The 18,402-nt window shown below is 33.5% G+C and overlaps 1 long non-coding RNA gene across 5 annotated transcripts; it reads right to left on the reverse strand.

Moving 5' to 3' along the window:
- Positions 1-2,275: 2,275 nt before the first annotated feature.
- Positions 2,276-17,461, reverse strand: LOC129290190 (uncharacterized). 5 transcript variants are annotated; one of them, XR_008588275.1, is made up of 4 exons: positions 16,721-17,461; positions 12,992-13,046; positions 4,758-4,854; positions 2,276-3,757 (listed from the first exon to the last, which is right to left on the reverse strand). It is a non-coding gene; the product is annotated as an uncharacterized LOC129290190 (long non-coding RNA). The 5 variants fall into 5 exon arrangements; XR_008588278.1 differs by lacking the exon at positions 16,721-17,461 and adding an exon at positions 14,321-15,143; XR_008588277.1 differs by lacking the exon at positions 4,758-4,854.
- Between the last annotated feature and the right edge of the window lie 941 nt (positions 17,462-18,402).

Here is an 18,402-nt window from a genome sequence, read left to right on the forward strand (position 1 = left end):
TAAAAAATGTGGGACCCACTGAATTTTTATAAAAACTCACCTGTTCCTTCGTTTTCTTCATTCATTCCTTCGTGCGCGCTGAGGCAGAGAGAACGCGAGTCACCGGTGCGAAATATTTAAATTTTTAGGTAAGAGCTTTTTAATAGGATTTAGGGTGTGATTTTAAGCTTTTCAAGACTAAGTAAGTGTTCTAAAAAAAATTTCTTAGTCATCCTCTTCTTTGGTTTCTGAGTTTGTAGTGGTAGAAAATTTAAGATCTGGAAGAGGGATGAATTTATGTTGAATAAATATGGTTTTTGAGGTTGTCAGTAGTATAATAAATGTTCTAGAGTATAAATTTGTTGATGATTTTTGAATTTGTGGCTTATGGATCAAATTCTAAACTAGATCTGAAAATATATGTTGATTTATTGAGGTTTAGATGATTATTTGGGATGAGAAATGAATTATTATGGCTATAGGATTATGATTCTAAGCTAGAGACTCAATTTTTAATTTTTGGGTATTTTAGGTGCGAATTTATAAAAAAAAGAAAATTTTGATAATAAAATTAGTTTAAAATTTGATTTTTAGATTATTAATGTTTATTGATAATTAAAAGAGGAGTTAAACATTTTTACTTAATAGTGTTGAACTAGATTTGTATTAAGATTGAGATTAAAAATTATGTTATATTTTAATTCTATTATTAGAATTATTTTTATTAGTTTCAAAAATTGAAACTAATATTTATAAATAATATGTTATTTGTAGATTGTATTATTGGTGAAGATTGTGGTGGGAGAGAAATTATAAGGAATAATTTATTGAAAAAGCCACAAGGTAACCATGTTTTAATTTGTGATTAGTGTTACTTCATATTAATTGGGTGATTATTGAGAAAATTATGAATTTTGTAATATTGTATAATTGTACAATATTATTATGAATTTGTTTGATTATTGTGGGAGGTGTTGGGAGACTTGCTATTGTTGTTGTATTTATATGCCACGTGGTACGCCCCTATTGGAGCTCAATAGGTGGCTTGTAAGGGCTCGGGCTAATCTACCTTTGGCTGGATAATTTAGCACCGAGTGAGGGCTACGGCTCGAGGTTAATGGAGGGATATAAGGATGGTTGTTTGTGTGTATTGTAATATTTCTTATATTTGTTGGAATTATATTATTTTTAATTCTCACTTAGTAAGCACACACTTAACTGTTTGTATACACTATCATAAATTGGCTTTGGTTACTGGACTTTTGAGTCTCATTATGTGGTTAACAATTTTCAGGAGAAGAGCCACGAGTGACACGTGGAGGAGTCCCAGAGGCTTAGTGGCATAGATCCACTGTCTCTTTTGGGTATTTAATTTATGATTTATAATGTGTTATATTGCCAATATTAGGGCTTTTTTGTTTATTGTTAATTATATGAATATATAAATGTAATCATGCCTTTCAAACTATTTCTATTTTTGGTACAATTTGGATGACTGTAATTTTAATATTTGGTTTACTTTGGATTGGTTAAAATGGCATGATTATAGGCCAAATAACTGGCTTGTGTTGAAAATTGACTAAATTGCTTATTTTACTTGTTGGGAGTATAAGGATGGACAAATGTAATTTAGTTTACTTGTTGGGAGTATAAGGATGGACAAATGTGATTTAGCCTAATGGCATGTAGGAGGTAAAATTTATCTGAAATGTTATAGTGCGTGAGTTGAAGCCAATTATAAAATATTTTATATTGAAATTATTGATATAAAATGTGTTGGGTGGCTGTAACCCAACTATAGTTGAGTTAAATTATTTAAAAAAAATTTTGGTGTGTTACATCTAATGGATGGATTGAATTTCGTGCATGTTGCAACATCATCACTGTTGCTATGATAACAGCTCCTTCAGACCAAATTCCAGAGTGCGTCATTTCTCCATCCGGTGTCCATCGATGTGATTCTAAATCCCATAAGAAACTTATAAAAGGTTTTACTTGTGACCCAAATTTTAGAGAAATCCAATGGTCAGATTGAGATTTGGACACCTGGATGTAAAAGTGCACTTTTTTTAGTAAAAACCATTTTCAAAATTGTCCAAATCTTATCATAATGGTCACAAACCTGTGGGAACACTTTGGACACATCAAATAGGACTAAAAACACTTGATAGAACATTTAAATGATAGAAAAACCCTTTATACCAAAATTTGTTCACTCGGGTGCCATGCCCAAAAATGGACCCTAAGTCCCCAAATTTCACAAATCACACAAGAGTGGACAAAAAACCATTCTAAATATCATATACACATATGAATACACACGCTAAATATTTTCACTTGGCTCAAAGATCTCCGTGGGGCCCACGCACCCACTCTCTCTATTCAAGGTGTATGTTTGCCCATAGCACACCATTTGCAATGCAACTACTTTGTATTTGCTTGTGGAATCACATATATACCAAAATAAATATTTAGTTATAGTGAAAACTGGTCTACTAAATAAATTCATCAAAATCACACACCATAGCCAAGTTTCCTAGCCATAAGTCTACAAGCAAACAAAAATTCATACACAAGCCATACAATCCACACATACTCACACATATATATACATAATCACATCCTAGTGGCACCCTAATCCTAAATACATTACAATAGATTTGCTCAAAAGAAAGGGGTTGCAGTTCTTTACATTTCACAAAGAACCTTTAGCACTACTTTTTTCCCATCCTCCATTGGTTCCTTCACCTAGACTTGAAAATATTGAAAAGAAATAGGCGAGACAATCACAATCTCAGTAACAAAGATATCGATATTCCTTATTACAAAAAAAAGCCATAGTCAAGTGAATAAATAATGGATTCAAAATAACATATAATTAACCAATTAAAATGCTTGAATGCATGAGATAGGCTGATATAGCCTTTCCTGACCAACAGAATGCCCCTTGGCACTCTTTAGCTTGTAGGTCAACCTTGTATCCACTGTGCCTCCATAGGCACAGCATATAAACTAAGGTATGATTTGATCCACCAAACTGCCTGTGTCATTCAACGTGAATCCTAAGTAGTCAAAGCTAACTCCCTCCCAGAGCTAGCCTGACTTATTCTCCAAGTGAGGGCTACCTTGGCCTAGGCACTCAACCTCACACTTCATATGCTGGATTCCCTCTCCCACTGAGAGGTGTCGAACACTCAATCCACTAACCACTTTAGTATACTGAGCCCACAATACAAAAGGTAACACTGAGTACTGACAGTGAGCCATAAAATATCACAAGACCACATCTCCCCATTGGTGAACTCCCACCGAGATCATGCCTCTACCCTTTTTCTACCTTTCCTGAGTATTGACCTCTTCAACACTCAAGGTAGTATAACATTGATAATTTATCCCTTAAGCGGTTCCTTAGCCTATCTAAGGTCCTAAACCTAGTTGCACTTTTCTAAGTAAAACTCCTCATTTTTTATGATCATAATACATGCTAATAATCTTATTCTTTGAGTAACATCATTATTAAGTAGATAGCAAACATAGATACATTATTATTAAAGCAATACCCCATAAACCCTTTTAAAACACGTTTTATTTCCACTCAATTGTTTAAAACATGTAATGCATGCTAGATAATATTATCTACTCAAAAATAGCTAAATAAAGTAATAAGAAATATAAATTCTCCTGTTACCTCAACCCTTTGATACCAAAAGGGTTCCTCTTGTACAAAAATAAGATTTGGCTTGTCCTTTAACTTTCGAACAAATCTCACCAACAATCCCTACAAAATATAAGTGATCCACATCACATATCATGGCAAATAACATTAATGAAGACTATAACTCATGCCATACAACTTGGGTCAATGAGCCATAATCCATCCTAATTGTCCATATATTAAACCAACCATTCACATAATACCACTTAACTACTAAAACCATTTATTAGCTATCACTAGGCTAATTTTAATTCACATAATTTTTAATCAATTAGAAACCTTCATTTAGTATTACCAACTTTCACCATTAGCCCTTATAATGAAAACCAAACCTTAATTTAAATCTTATTGGGTTCAAATAGTGAAATTACAACTAAATCAATAGACTTAAACCATTGAGAAGTAAAACCCAACCTCTTGGGGTTGTCCCTAAAACTCCATGTTTCATCCAATTACCCTCTTAAAACATTAGGGCATTATGTAGAAACTCAAAACAACCTCCCAAGGATCAAAGGAAACTAAGGCTTACAAGAATAAAGACTTTTAGATAAAACTTTAAAAATTTTCTCTTCCAAAATTGAAAAAAACAAAGAGGGAGGGAAGTGGATTGAAGTAGGGAATTTATCTATCATGTAGCCGAGGTCGCAATGGTTGTAAAGCCTCCTAAATCTAAGCCTAACTCCCTCTCTTCCTTCTCTCTTCTTCCTCTCTTCCGTCTCATTCATGCGTTTCTTTCCTTCTTTCTTTTTTTTTTGTTTCTGCATTCTATTTTTCCTCTTAAAACTGCTGATCTAACACTTTAAGGAAAATTACAAGAAAGGGCCCAACATTTTTTATTATAGCACAAAAGCCCGGGTCAACTGATAATTTTCCCATAGTTAAAAATAAAATAAAACTAAACTTTTGCTAAGAAAAATTCAAACTCTAAACCTCCATCAAATTATTCTAAATTTTAATTTAATTATAAATATTTTATTTTATTTTTAAAATAAATCCAAGTCTTAAAATTTCAGGATGTTACAGCCATGCAAAGATTGAAACTATCAAGCACAAGTTGACTCACATATTTGATCAATATAAAGAAATGAGTGGTACATCATCATCTCCAACTACTCAATCATCTTTGGGGCCAGGGACATCTTCATCAAATCATCAATCATCTGTTGGTTCACATAACATAGTGGAGAGAGGAGGGATGAGAAAAAGGCATTATCTCAAGCTTATGGCATAAGTCTTTGAATTTTATATATTTATTCTTGAAACTTTATTTTAATTGGCAATTTATTTCAATCTTATGTTGAATAATTTATTAGCAATTTTAATTTTATCTCAAGCTTATGTTGATGAATTTTATATGTTTATTCTTGATATTGATATTTCATTTGAATTTGATACATGATTTTCTTAGAGTGAAGATCCGTGATGCTTCTTCCATTACAAAGTCTGAGTTAGATTATTATTTAGAAAAAGCAACTCTTGATCTTAATGCATTCATGGAAATGAATGTCTTAGATTATTGGAAGAATAATCAATATAAATTTCCAATTCTTTCAAAAATTGCATATGATATCTTGAGCATTTCGATCATTACAGTAGCTAGTGAATCGGCCTTTAGTATTGGCTTACGCATTCTTACAAAGTACCGATCTTTCCTTCTTTTAGAGAATGTTAAGCTCTTATTTTCATAAGGAATTGGTTGCTTGGATGGAATTATGATGGTAAATTGTTCCAAAATGATATATTTTATTAATGTTAACTTCTATTAACATTCTCAATTTGTAAATTGTATATATGTTGATTTATGCTTATGGTAGGTGAAGGTTCTGATGATGAAGATGATGATGACAATGATGGTGAAGCTTAGTTAATTATATCAGATGAAGATAATCATGCAACAGAACAAGCTCTAATGTCATCAATTTAACATAAGTTATCTTAAGTATTGTGTGTATTTGTGTTCATTTGAAGCTTGAAAGTTGGACTTAGATTATTAATTGTTGTTTGATTTGAGTGGACTTTGGAGTTTGGACTCAAGTAATGCTAATTGTTGAACAATTTAAATTAGGATGACTATATTTGAAATTTTATATGCTTGTTAATTGTATTGTAAAAAAGTTTAAGTTGCTAAAAAAATAATTTTGATGTATTTAAACGGGCTAGCCCGTAGGTTGGCTAGTCCATTATGAAACGAGTTAGGCTAGGTTTTCCAGCCTGTTTTAATTGGCCGGCTAGCCTAACCCAGCCTGCAAAAAATGCCAGCCGGCGTGGATGTCCCATAGTGACAACCCAACTATATGGATTTTTTTCACTCACATTTCTCCACACACACATATTCTCATATATCTCTGGTGAATTCCCATCCCTTGTGATCATGCTCTTTCATAATTTCCACTACTTTTCATCGCATTTTCACATCACAAACTTATATACATAGTATATACATTTCAATTAGATACAATAACCATTTACAAAACACTTTTTCATGCTAAAAATCATTTACAATGTCAAATTATGCACAAAACTCTTCAAAACCACACCTTATCATTTGCAATGACTTCTACACAGTTATAATAGTTAATAACCACAATAAACTATATGGTTACCTCAACCCCTTTATCACACAAAAAGGGTTACCATGGCTCAACGTTAGTTCTACACGTTCTATATGAATGATAAGGCTCAAGCAATGCTCAATTTACACCAATAAGTGACAATCATCAATTATCACTCTGGATAACTCTGAATTTACTAGGTTCTAAATGTTGAAAATACTCAAATTCCTTTTCTAATAATACCAACCATTCTCACACACTCTAACCATCCTATTACACATTCCAACACACCAAATTCACTAATCAATGTCCCACATTATCTCAAAATCCTCAAATTATACTTAGGATTCATCCAAACCCTTACCAAAAATTCTCAATCACCATAAAACTCATAAACTTAAGGTTAAAAGCTTGACTTAACTCCCCAAGATTTTAAATAAACCAATGGATTCAGTCTAAACCCAAGGGAATTGAAATCAAAGCCCCCATTACCCCAAATGTTTAGATTTTCACATAAAGAAGGGAGAAGAGGGAATGTACAACTTACCCAGTGGTGATTCAAGCTCCAAATGCTCTCAAAGTAGCCTAGGGATTGTGCCTTAGCAGACTAAAAGCTCTCCTCCACCACTCTCTTGTTTTTCCTCTTTCTTTCTTCTGTTTTCGGTTTATTTCTGCGATTTGATAAGTACTAATTTTGCCTGTGCGCTGCAGCGCACTGACTCGCTCACCACAGCGCATGGCATAGAAAGTCCCACAAAATTTTAAGCTTTCTTCCATGTCGTGGCCTACTTGAACCTCGACCTAGCCTTTTTCTAAGGCTGTCCAAGGATTTAAAAATTATATTTGTCTCCACAAACCTCGCTAAATAACAATTTATCTAAATTGACCAAATTATCCTTGAAAACACTGATAATTACTAATAAAAAAACTTAGGATGTTACAATTCTCCGTTCCTTTTAGGAATTTTGCCCTTAAAATTCAGAATCTTGCTCAAACACATACCAATGTAAATAATTGGGGGTATAACTGCCTTATTTTATCCTCAGTCTCCCAGGTCGCATCATCGAGAGTCATTTCCTTCCAAAAGACCTTAACCAATCAAATGGTTTTGTTTCTCAATTGTCAGTCTTTCACATCTACAATTCGCTCTAGTTCGGCTCGATAGGTCAAGTTTTCCTGGAGTTTTACCCTTTTGACTCAATAACATGAGAAGGATTGGGTTGATATTTCTTGAGCTGACTCAAATGAAATACATCATGAACACTTGATAAACTGGGTGATAAGGCAATTTAATAGGCAATAGGTCCTAACTTCTCCAAAATTTTAAAGGGACCCATAAACCTGGGAGTCAATTTCTTAGCTTTTATCGATCTCCCAATGCCAGTCATTGGTGTGACCCTCAAAAGCACATGATCACCAACCAAAAATTTCAACAATCTTCTACATTAATCTGCGTAGCTCTTTTGTCAACTCTTGGCTGTCAACAACTTTTGCTTAATCAATTAGATCTTTAGGTGGTTTAGTCTACCAAATCTAGATCCAACAAACTTCTCTCGCTCAATTCTATCCAACATAGAGGTGATCAACATCTTCTTTCATATAATGCCTCGTACAGAGCCATTCTAATGCTAGAATGAAAACTGTTGTTGTAAGCAAATTTCGCTAACAGTAGATGTGTATCCCAACTACCTCTTAACTCTAAAGCACAAGCTCGCAACATATCCTCGAGCGTTTGGATAGTCCTCTCAGTCTGGTCATCTGTCTGTGGATGATATGCCATGCTAAATTTCAACTTAATGCCCATTGCTCTCTGTAACGCTCTCCAAAAGTTCGAAGTGAACCTCCAATCACGATCAGAGACAATATCCTTCGGTACCCTATGAAGTTTCACTATTTCATTTACATAGACCTTGGTATACTTCTCAAGTAAGTAGGTAGTCTTCACTGCCTAGAAATGCACTGACTTCATCAACCGATCCACAATCACACATATTGCGTCATAGCCCACTTGAGTTCTAGGTAATCCAGTAATGAAATCCATTAATATGCTACCCTACTTTCACTTTAGAATTTTTAGTGGTTGCAACACACCACCAGGCCTCTGGTGCTCCATTTTAACCTTTTGGCACATAAGACACTTAGTCACAAACTCTGTCACATCTTTCTTCATTCCTGGCCACTACCACATTTGCTTCATATCCTGATACATCTTGGTGACACTAGAGTGAATAGTATACTCACTACGGTGTGCTTCCTCTAGGATCGTCTCTTTTATCTCTTCATCACTTGGCATGCAAATTCAATCCTGATAAGTCACATATCCATCATCATAGAATCCGAACTCTGTAGGTCTCCTCTCTTCAATATCCTCACAGATCCTGAGTAGATACTCATCCTCAAACTGAGCAATTCGCAACTCTTTTTAAAATTCATTGGTTATGACCGTAGAATACACGTTGTACAATGTCATCTGAGGTGTTTCCTTTAAGTATCTAAGAAAGTCTCAAGTAATTGATGCTCTTGAACCATCATATGAGCAACATGCACCATTTTCTTGCTTAACGCGTCAGCCACTATGTTGGCTTTACCCGGATGGTACTTGATCTCAAAGTTGTAGTCCTTGAGAAATTTCATCCATCTGTGTTACCTCATGTTCAACTCCTTCTGATCCACTAAGTACTTTAGACTTTTGTGATCACTAAATACTTCAAACATAGACCCATAGAGATAGCGTCGCCAAATTTTCAAGGCAAAAACCACTACTACTAGCTCCAAATCATGGGTCAGGTAATTCTCCTCATGCGGTTGCAATTGTCTTGAGGCATAAGAAATAACTCAATTATCTTGTATTAAAACGCACCATAAACCTTTCAATAATGCATCTATGTAAACTACATACGGCAATCGAGGATTAGGAATAACCAGTACTGGAGCAGACGTCAATTTCCTCTTCAGCTCTTGAAATACCGACTCACACTCATCGGTCCACACATATGGCTGATCCTTTTGGGTTAACCTAGTTAAAGGAGACATAATTTGTGAAAATCCATGAATAAATCACTAATAGTAGCCTGCCAATCCCAAGAAACTTCTAATCTCTATCACTGAAGTAGGCAATTCCCATTTCAACACCGCATCCACCTTGTGTGGATCCACGATAATTCCTTCTACCGACACCATATGACCAAGGAATCTTACTTCCCTTAGCCAAAACTCACATTTGTTGAGTTTGGCATATAACTTATTGTCCTTTAAAAGTTGTAGGATAGTATGAAGATGCTTTGCGTGCTCTTCCTCATCTCTTGAGTAAATTATAATATTATCAATGAATACTACCATGAACTTATCCAGATAAGGATGAAATATTCTATTCATGTAGTCCATAAACACTGCTAGGACATTTGTCAATCCAAACGACATCACTAGAAACTCATAGTTACCGTATCTAGTGTGAAAGGTAGTCTTTGGCATATCCTCAACCCTAACTCGCAACTAATGGTAGCCTGATCTCATGTCAATCTTTGATAACACCGTAGCTCCAACTAACTGATCTATCAAATCATTAATCCTAGGTAAAGGATAATTGTTCTTGACTGTCACTTTGTTTAACTGTTTGTAGTCAATGCAAAGCCTCATATTACCATCCTTTTTCTTCAAAAATAAAACCAGTGATTCCCATGAGGACACACTCGGTCTTATAAACCCTTTTTCTAGTAATTCTTTTAATTGTTTCTTTAGCTTTGCCAACTCTAATGGAGACATCCAATAAGGAGCTTTTGATATAGGTTTTGTTCTAGATACAAGGTTAATAGAAAATTTCACCTCTTGCTCAGGTGGTAATCTAAACTCTTCTTCTGAGAATACTTTGAGGAAATTCATTCACTACTCAAATTATCTCAATTCCTCCGTCATAAGTGGCATGAACGAAAAAGAACACCATATGTGCCTGACAACCCTATTGAATGCACATTTCTGCTTGCATTATAGATAAGAATCTTAACGGACTAGATTTCATTATAGGTGCAGTGTACACTAGCAAGGATATTATCTTTCTTGCACAATCTAGTGTCACATTATTTGTCGACAACCAGTCCATACCTACTACTATATCAATCTCAATCATGGGTAGACAGATCAAGTCAATAGTAGTTGATCTATTCTCAAACATCAAATTAAAACCCAGACAAGCATGGTTAGTTCTTACAGAAATTCTCACTAGCATAGACACATTAATCACATATGGCAAGGTATGCACAGATAATTTTAACCTTAATACACAGTCATCAGAAATGCAAGAATGGGTAGCACCCGAATCAAACAAAGCATCTAAATCACAGTTGTGCAGAGAGATTTTACCTCCAATCAAATTTGGAGATGCACCTGCCTCCTCCTGGGACAATGCAAATACTCTCCCAAGAACAATGGATCTCTGCTTTGTGGTACCCACTCTACTCTCTTCATAATATTTGGCTATGTGCCCCGACTTTCCATACTTGAAGCAAACCCAACACTTTCCCACATGATATCTCCTACATTTCGAGCACTGAGGGGTTTTAGTTGTACTAAGAGTAGGCAAAGGCATCATGGAAGCCTGCTGAGATGGCTGTGCACTACTGGCACTATTCCTCGATCCACCACTCCTTTAAAAGGAACCTTGGGACTGTAATTCTCTTTAAAAGTTCTTCTTCTTCCCAAAGCTCCTAGAACTACCAGAGCTAAAATGGGATCTCTTACTAACTCTACTAGTAAGGGCAAGCGACTGTGAGAATCTGCCCTGACTATCCCTTCTCTTTTCAGTCTCTACCTCTCTACCTTTTCTGGCAGCTATTCTTAACTTATTGTACATCTCATCATAAGATGTGATCTCAAACAAGGCCAACTATTGTTAGTACTCAGGCCTCATCTTTTTAAGTAGCCTCTCAGCCTTCCATTTTAAGTCATCATTCCGTATAAGTAGGTAGAATGCTTCGACAATTGATTGAACTTGGTGATGAAAGCTTCTTCATCAATATTCCCTTGCTTAAATTCGTGGAACTCAGCCTCTTTTTTTTTTGCTCTAAAGGCCACTGGGAACTAAAATTTGAAAAACTTCACTTTGAACTCCACCCATCGGTCTCATTGACTTCCATTAACATTTAGCCTCTTTTACAAGCAACACTGAGGCCAAAGTCACCTTCTGCTCCTCTAAGCATGGTACTACTTCAAATATTGTCTCAATTCTTTCAATCTACTCTTCAGCTTCACCCTCCTTCATTGTTACATCAAAGGTAGGCAGATGAAACCATGAAAAACTCTTCCATGCTTGTTTCGTGGAATTTTATGAACCACTGCCACCCACAACTCCAGATTGCTTGGGTGTGCTCTTTTTATAAACTTCATCTTCTTGCTCATACATATTTTCTTCATTATCAATTGTTCTACTATCTTCTCTTACCTTATCATTCCTCGATGAACCTTGTCCCTGCACCGAATTACGTACCTCTTACATCAAATTTCTCATCTCCAGGCTCATCCCTCGATTATTCTAAGTTCTGACTAACCGAAATATGATTCTCTAGTGGTAACTCATTAGTCTCTGGTACCATATCCGTATTAGATGGGTTACCACACGTAGCTGTTCTAGCAGTTCTTCTTCTTGCCATCCTCTCTCCCCTCCTAAGGATGGAAGTAATCCCACAAAGAGTATGCGTTAAATGAAAGAACTATGCAAAGGGAAGGTAAGTGTAATGAATATATATATATACCAACTTCTAGACATGAATGCAACAAGCAAAACCATCCAACACAACAACCACACATACTAGTCTTGAAACGCTTGAAACTGATACCAAATTGTAATGTTCTCTTTGACATTACCAAAACAACACTTACATATTATTGTGCTAACTCAGATTAAATAAAATCCTCAGAAAAAGTTACCACAACTTAAGGGTTTAAAGATAATTAATTAAAACATTAGGATCCTAAAAAAACCCTTTTTAATATATTGTTTGAGCTTAAACCATAGTTAAAAATTGATTAAAAACAAATACGAAAGCATGAAAATCAATTCACTTTAAAACAGACTAAAACAAGTCATTTAGCCCTTATCTAGTCCATCCCTCTCGCGCAAGCCGTAACCGCCACTGCGGATGGCATAGAGGGACGTATCCCTCGAAGGCCTCTTGCAATGCGGCATGCACTTGCTGTTATGACTTTTTTCTAAACTTTCAGAGCGCGCCATTTCGCCATCCGACATCCAATTTGAGCGATTTAAGTGTCCACACGAAACTCTTTGAGCCATCTAGCTAATGCACTGGTCTCACACTCAAACAATTATCTATTTAAAAGATGGCCATCCAAACCTAAAATGGTTTGTTTTCATAACAAAACACATACTATTGTGACCAACTCACAATATACAATGCCATTAGCTCTAGAGACACCTTGACCACCTCAAATGGACCACACACCATATAACAATCCATTGATATCACATAATTAAGCAATCACACTCAAAATGACCACCAAACCCCTATTGAACAATAACATAATAGGGTGGATAAAATTTAACACATCAATCAATTAGTCATTTTGACACTCAAAACACTTGACATATATCACATGTATGAAACTTAGCCAAGATATACACACTTATCACAAATTCATACAAGTGATATCCAAATAATATCATGTTCCTAAGTTGGCAATATTTAGTGACAATATTAGTTACAATACATAAAAAGAGAAAATGAAAGAGTTTTACAATGATGCTCTTCATTCTTCAAATGCCCCTTCCTTTCTCTTGCCCCTACCAGAGCCTTCACATGTAAAATATAACTACAGGGTGAGATAAACATCTCAATAATCAGTATAGCTTATCAAATATTTATTACCATAAATAACCATGAAAAAGTATCAAAACCATAGTAATACCAAGCATACCATAATTACGAGATAAGTGTATCTTTTCTCAACAAAACACATGGTTTTACACTAATATGATTATCTAACCACCGAACCTCTAATGCTCCCTGACATGAAACCACAGGCTCTCCTAGTTTAACCACTTATTGACCCGAGCACACTTTTGATGGTAGATATACTTGGCCACGGGTAATCTAACCCGCTTACGAACTATGGTTTTTTTTCTCTTCACACACTTGTGATAGAGGTGTCATTAACTCCTAGCCGTACCCTAACAAGTACTAGGAAGTTACCAGATTGCCCAGGTATCCTATGGTAACAGTTCCATATAATGCTACACCGGATGTCTCATGGTGTTAAGCAGACCATATGGATTTTTCACTCACATATCTCCACACACACATATTCCCACATATCTTGGGTGAACTCCACCCTTCATGATCATGCTCTTTCATAATTTTCACTACTTTTCATTGCATTTTCACATCGCAAACTTATATACATAGTATATATATTTCAATTATATACAATAACCATTTACAAAATACTTTTTCATGCTATAAATCATTTACAATGTCAAATTATGCACAAAACTCTTCAAAACCACAACCTTATAATTTGCAATTACTTATACACAGTTATAATAGTTAATAATCATAATAAATTATATAGTTACCTCAACCCTTTTATCATACAAAAAGGATTACTGTGGCTCAACGTTAGCTCCGCACGTTCTATATACACGATAAGACTCAAACAATGCTCAATCCATACCAATAAGTGACAATCGTTAATTATCATTCCGGATAACTCCAAATTCACTAGGTTCTAAGTGTTTAAAATACTCAAATTCCTTTTCTAACAATACCAAACATTCCCACACACTCTAACCATCTTATTACACATTCTAACATACCAAATTCACTAATCAATGTCCCACATTGTCTTAAAATCCTCAAATTATACTTAGAGTTCGTCCAAACCTTTACCAAAAATTCTCAATCACTACAAAGCTCATAAGGTTATAGAAACTTGATTTAACTCCCCAAGATCTTAAATAAACCAATGGGTTTGGTTTAAACCCAAGGGAACTGAAATCAAAGTCTCCATTATCCTAAATGTTTAGATTTTCGCATAAAGGAGGGAGAAGAGGGAATGTATAACTTACCCAATAGTGATTCAAGTTCCAAATGCCCTCAAAGTAGCCTAGGGATCATGCCCTAACAGACTAAAAGTTCTCCATCGCTCTGTCGTTTTTCCTTCTTCTCTCTTCTGTTCTCGGTCTGTTTCTACAATCTGATAAGTGCTAATTTTGCCCGTGCGCCTCAGCATACTGACTTACCCGCCGCAGCGCATGGCACAGAAAGCCCACAACACCCATTCGTGAGAACGGTTACCTAAAGTTTGTTGTGCTAAATTAATATAGCTTTAAAGTTTAATTATCCATTTCTTATTCACCTGTTTGATAAAAAATGATAATAATTAAGTAGAAATATTTATTTATTTACAAAGGAGGACTTGACTCAAAATCAGACTCTGAAGCCTACGTACTCTGCGATGGGGATCAAAATCCATATAGTTTGGGATTATAAATTATTGATGAAAATATTTTTTTAATAGAAATTAATTAAAAATAATTCACCATTTTGCAAATGAAACAATTTTTTGAAATTTTGATATGTCTACTTTAAATTATAAAAAGTAATTTAATTTTAATTATTTTCTCTATTTTTGAATTTTTAAAATAAAGAAAAGAAAAGAGGTTAAAATTAACTTTTTATATTTTATGATTAGGAATTTAACCACTATACTTGCAAAACCTTGTTGGCTCATATGGTAATATAATTATTCTATATATATGTAGAGATTCTAAAATCTCACACAATAAAAAAGTATAACAACTTAGTATTGACTTAAATTTTTAAATGTTAATAATATATACATATTTTTAAGCATGTATATATATATTTTTTTAAAAAAAAAAAAATCTTGATCGTCATACTTGCAAATCCTTATTAACTTATATAATAATATGATCATACTAAACATCTGCGAAGATTCAAAATTCTCACTCAATAAAGGATTAAATAATATATATTTTTTAGATATATTTTAATGTGTAAATATACAATTTATATTTTTAAATATAGGAATATTAATCGTTAGATTTATGAAGTCTTATTAACTTACACAATAAGATGATTATTCTAGAGGTCTATGGAGATTCAAAAATCTCACATGACTAAAAGATTTAATGGTTATTATGCAAATACATTTAATTTGATTAAAAAAATGTTTATTATTTTATTTATAAAATTTATTTATTTATTTATCATATAAATTGGGAATCACATCATTTGTGATGATTTATTATCACACACGATAATACACTTAATTTAATTCTCTTGAAAAATTCTTTAAATCTTAAGTGAGACTTAAATATTTTATTAATTTAAATTATAAAAAGAATGTTAATTTTAATGATGAGCCTTTAGAACTCATATTAATAGTAGATAAATTTTATTCTCATATTTGTGAAATTTTATTAATTTACATGATGCGAGGTTATTTAAATTCTTATGAAAATTCTTAAAATCTCACATGGTAAATAAATAAACATAAATATATTCTCTTATCATTATTATCAGCATTATATATATCTTAGATTTAATTAACCACTCAACAAACAAAATCCTTTACCAATTGTTGGTTGCTTCTTCTATCTTTTACCCAATTGTCATTCACAAGACTGCCCAATGACAAGATTATACTTACAAAGGATTACTACGGAACATGATTCTAAGTAAAATACCTATTACTTGTGTTGATTCAAAAAAAAATAAAAAATAAAAAGTTGAATTAACATCAATTTAAATTCAAATAAATGGGATCACAATGAGAATCAAGGATTAGAGTACATAAACATGTGTGCACAGTGCTGTAAATTTCATTTTGTTGATCATTTAATTCAATTGCTAGGGAAGGCATTTTTCATAATTTGAAACAGCACAAAGTGAAAGCATTAATAAGATTTAAGTGTAATCATAAACAGTTAGAGACTAGAATTTGATAAAAAGGAACTTCCACAATCTAAAATCAAACATATGCGTATCAAAGAAAAAAAACTTCCCAAGAATACATACACACGTATTTACATACATATGTCCAACAAACATCATGCTCAAGACAGTTCCAAGTAAAATTTTGAACAGGATAGCGTGCAGATGAAGGCTGTGTAATCAAAACATTGAGACTCTTCACAATTGATAGCTATTGAACCATGAAGTAGACATTTTAAGAGCCCTAGTATAATCAAATCCCTAAAATAGAATTTCATCCACTAGACAGTAAAAGTTGAATGACATACATGAGTAGATCTAATATATTTCTCAAAGCGTTTAATCCACACATTCAATCCAGATATCCCAAGAAATCTAAATGAAACACATGCAGAAAATTTCCTCAAGGGATGCAGAATTATACTCAGAAACTCCTTTCAAAACTAATCTGAATTTTACAGAGTAGAATACGAAATGAATCATGGAAGTATACAAGGTTGATTCCAAACCTATTACAACAAAGAGCTATGAATATCTTCAATCGGCTTCCCTCCCTTGAATATTCAGTATTCTTTGACTTTGCCCAGATCACCTCTTACTAGCTCTTCAAGTCTGCCCACTCTTTTTCTCAGATCTTCTAGAATTTCCCTGAATCTTTCTCTAGTTCTCTCAATTTTTTTCTTTTTCGATCCCCAGAACCTAAATCTCTTGACCTTAAGCTCTCGGCCTCTCCCAAGAAATCAAAACCCATATCCCTTTTTTGATTCTCTCTCTAAAAATGTAGAACTCTTAGGCTCTCGGTCTCCCTCCAGAAATCCTCAATCTCAAATTCGGCCCCCTCCTCAGTTCTTTCTCTAGAAAATCCCTCAGATCCCTTTTAGAAAAATCCTCTAAGATCCTCTCGCTCAGACTCAGTCTTCAATTTTTCTTCTCCTCAAACCCAGCTCCCTTTCAGATCGCTCTCAATCTCTCCCTTATATTGAAGACTAAAAGAAAAAAAATTACCTTGCGTGTGAGATTTGAATGCATGTCCTTCCTCTTTTTGTCCTTTGTGTTTTTGTCTGTGTGCGTGCTCTGCTCTATCTCTTCTCTCTGCTTATGTGTTTTTTTTCCTGCTTGTGCACCTGCGTGACTCACCTCTGCTCTCTGCTTCCTTCGTGTTTGTTGCGTTGCTTACTACCTTCGTCTTTGGTCTTCTCTTCTTGCATGTTTGGTCAAAAGTCATTTTTGTGTCTGCTCTCTGTTTCTCAACTCCGTCTCTGTGCATGCGAGTCTGATCTCCTTTACTTGCCGTGAAAGGCAATTTAGGGCTGGGTGATTCGTCATTTCACCTGCTCATTTATTTTTTTTATTTTTTTTGCTAATTAAATTAAGAGAGGGAGATTAAAAAATCTGACTTTAAAATATATATATATATATATATATTTCATGAAAAACAATAAGATTTAAAAAGTTAACTTTCAAAAGTTAATTCCTAATATTTTTAAGTGGTCGAAATAATTTAGGAGAAATTTTTTAAATATTTAAGCAAGATTTTTTTTAATTTTTTTAAATTATTATTATTATTTTAAAATATAATCCTAAAAAGGATTAAATTTTATTTTTGTATTTTTATATATTTTTTAGTTATTTTAGTGAACCAAAAAAAAATAAAATCTTAACCAACAAAAAATTATTTAGGTTAAAATAAAATTAAACCCTATTAATTAAAATTTTTTATTTTAAAAATATAATTATAAAAAGAATTAAATTTTATTTTTATATTTGATTGAATTTATTATTTTTTTATTAAATTTAAAAAAATACTCATATAAAATATAGTGTTCACACGCGCACATATATATATATATAATCACCCACCATGTCACCATCGAAACATCAAAACGGAGGCACAAGAAGCTCCCATCAATTTTGAAGTCGGGGAAAAATTATATTATACACAATATACGGGAAAAAAGTACATATAGAATTTTTGTTTAGCTCATCAATTTTATAAAATATTTTTTCAATTATTTAACTCTAATATCATTAGCCCCAAATTATGACATTTTGCACCAATCATTATTATTTTAAAAAATTAAACTTAATATGTTAAAATTTTATAATGTTTTGTCAACATTTAAAAGTTCAATATTAACATTTTTTGTTAATGATATCAGGATTAAGGATTGAAAAATACTTTTTATAAAAT

Source organism: Prosopis cineraria, unplaced genomic scaffold (assembly GCF_029017545.1).
Source record: "Prosopis cineraria cultivar Desert tree isolate PC_DT_omini unplaced genomic scaffold, ASM2901754v1 PC13, whole genome shotgun sequence".
NCBI classification, from domain to species: domain Eukaryota; kingdom Viridiplantae; phylum Streptophyta; class Magnoliopsida; order Fabales; family Fabaceae; genus Prosopis; species Prosopis cineraria.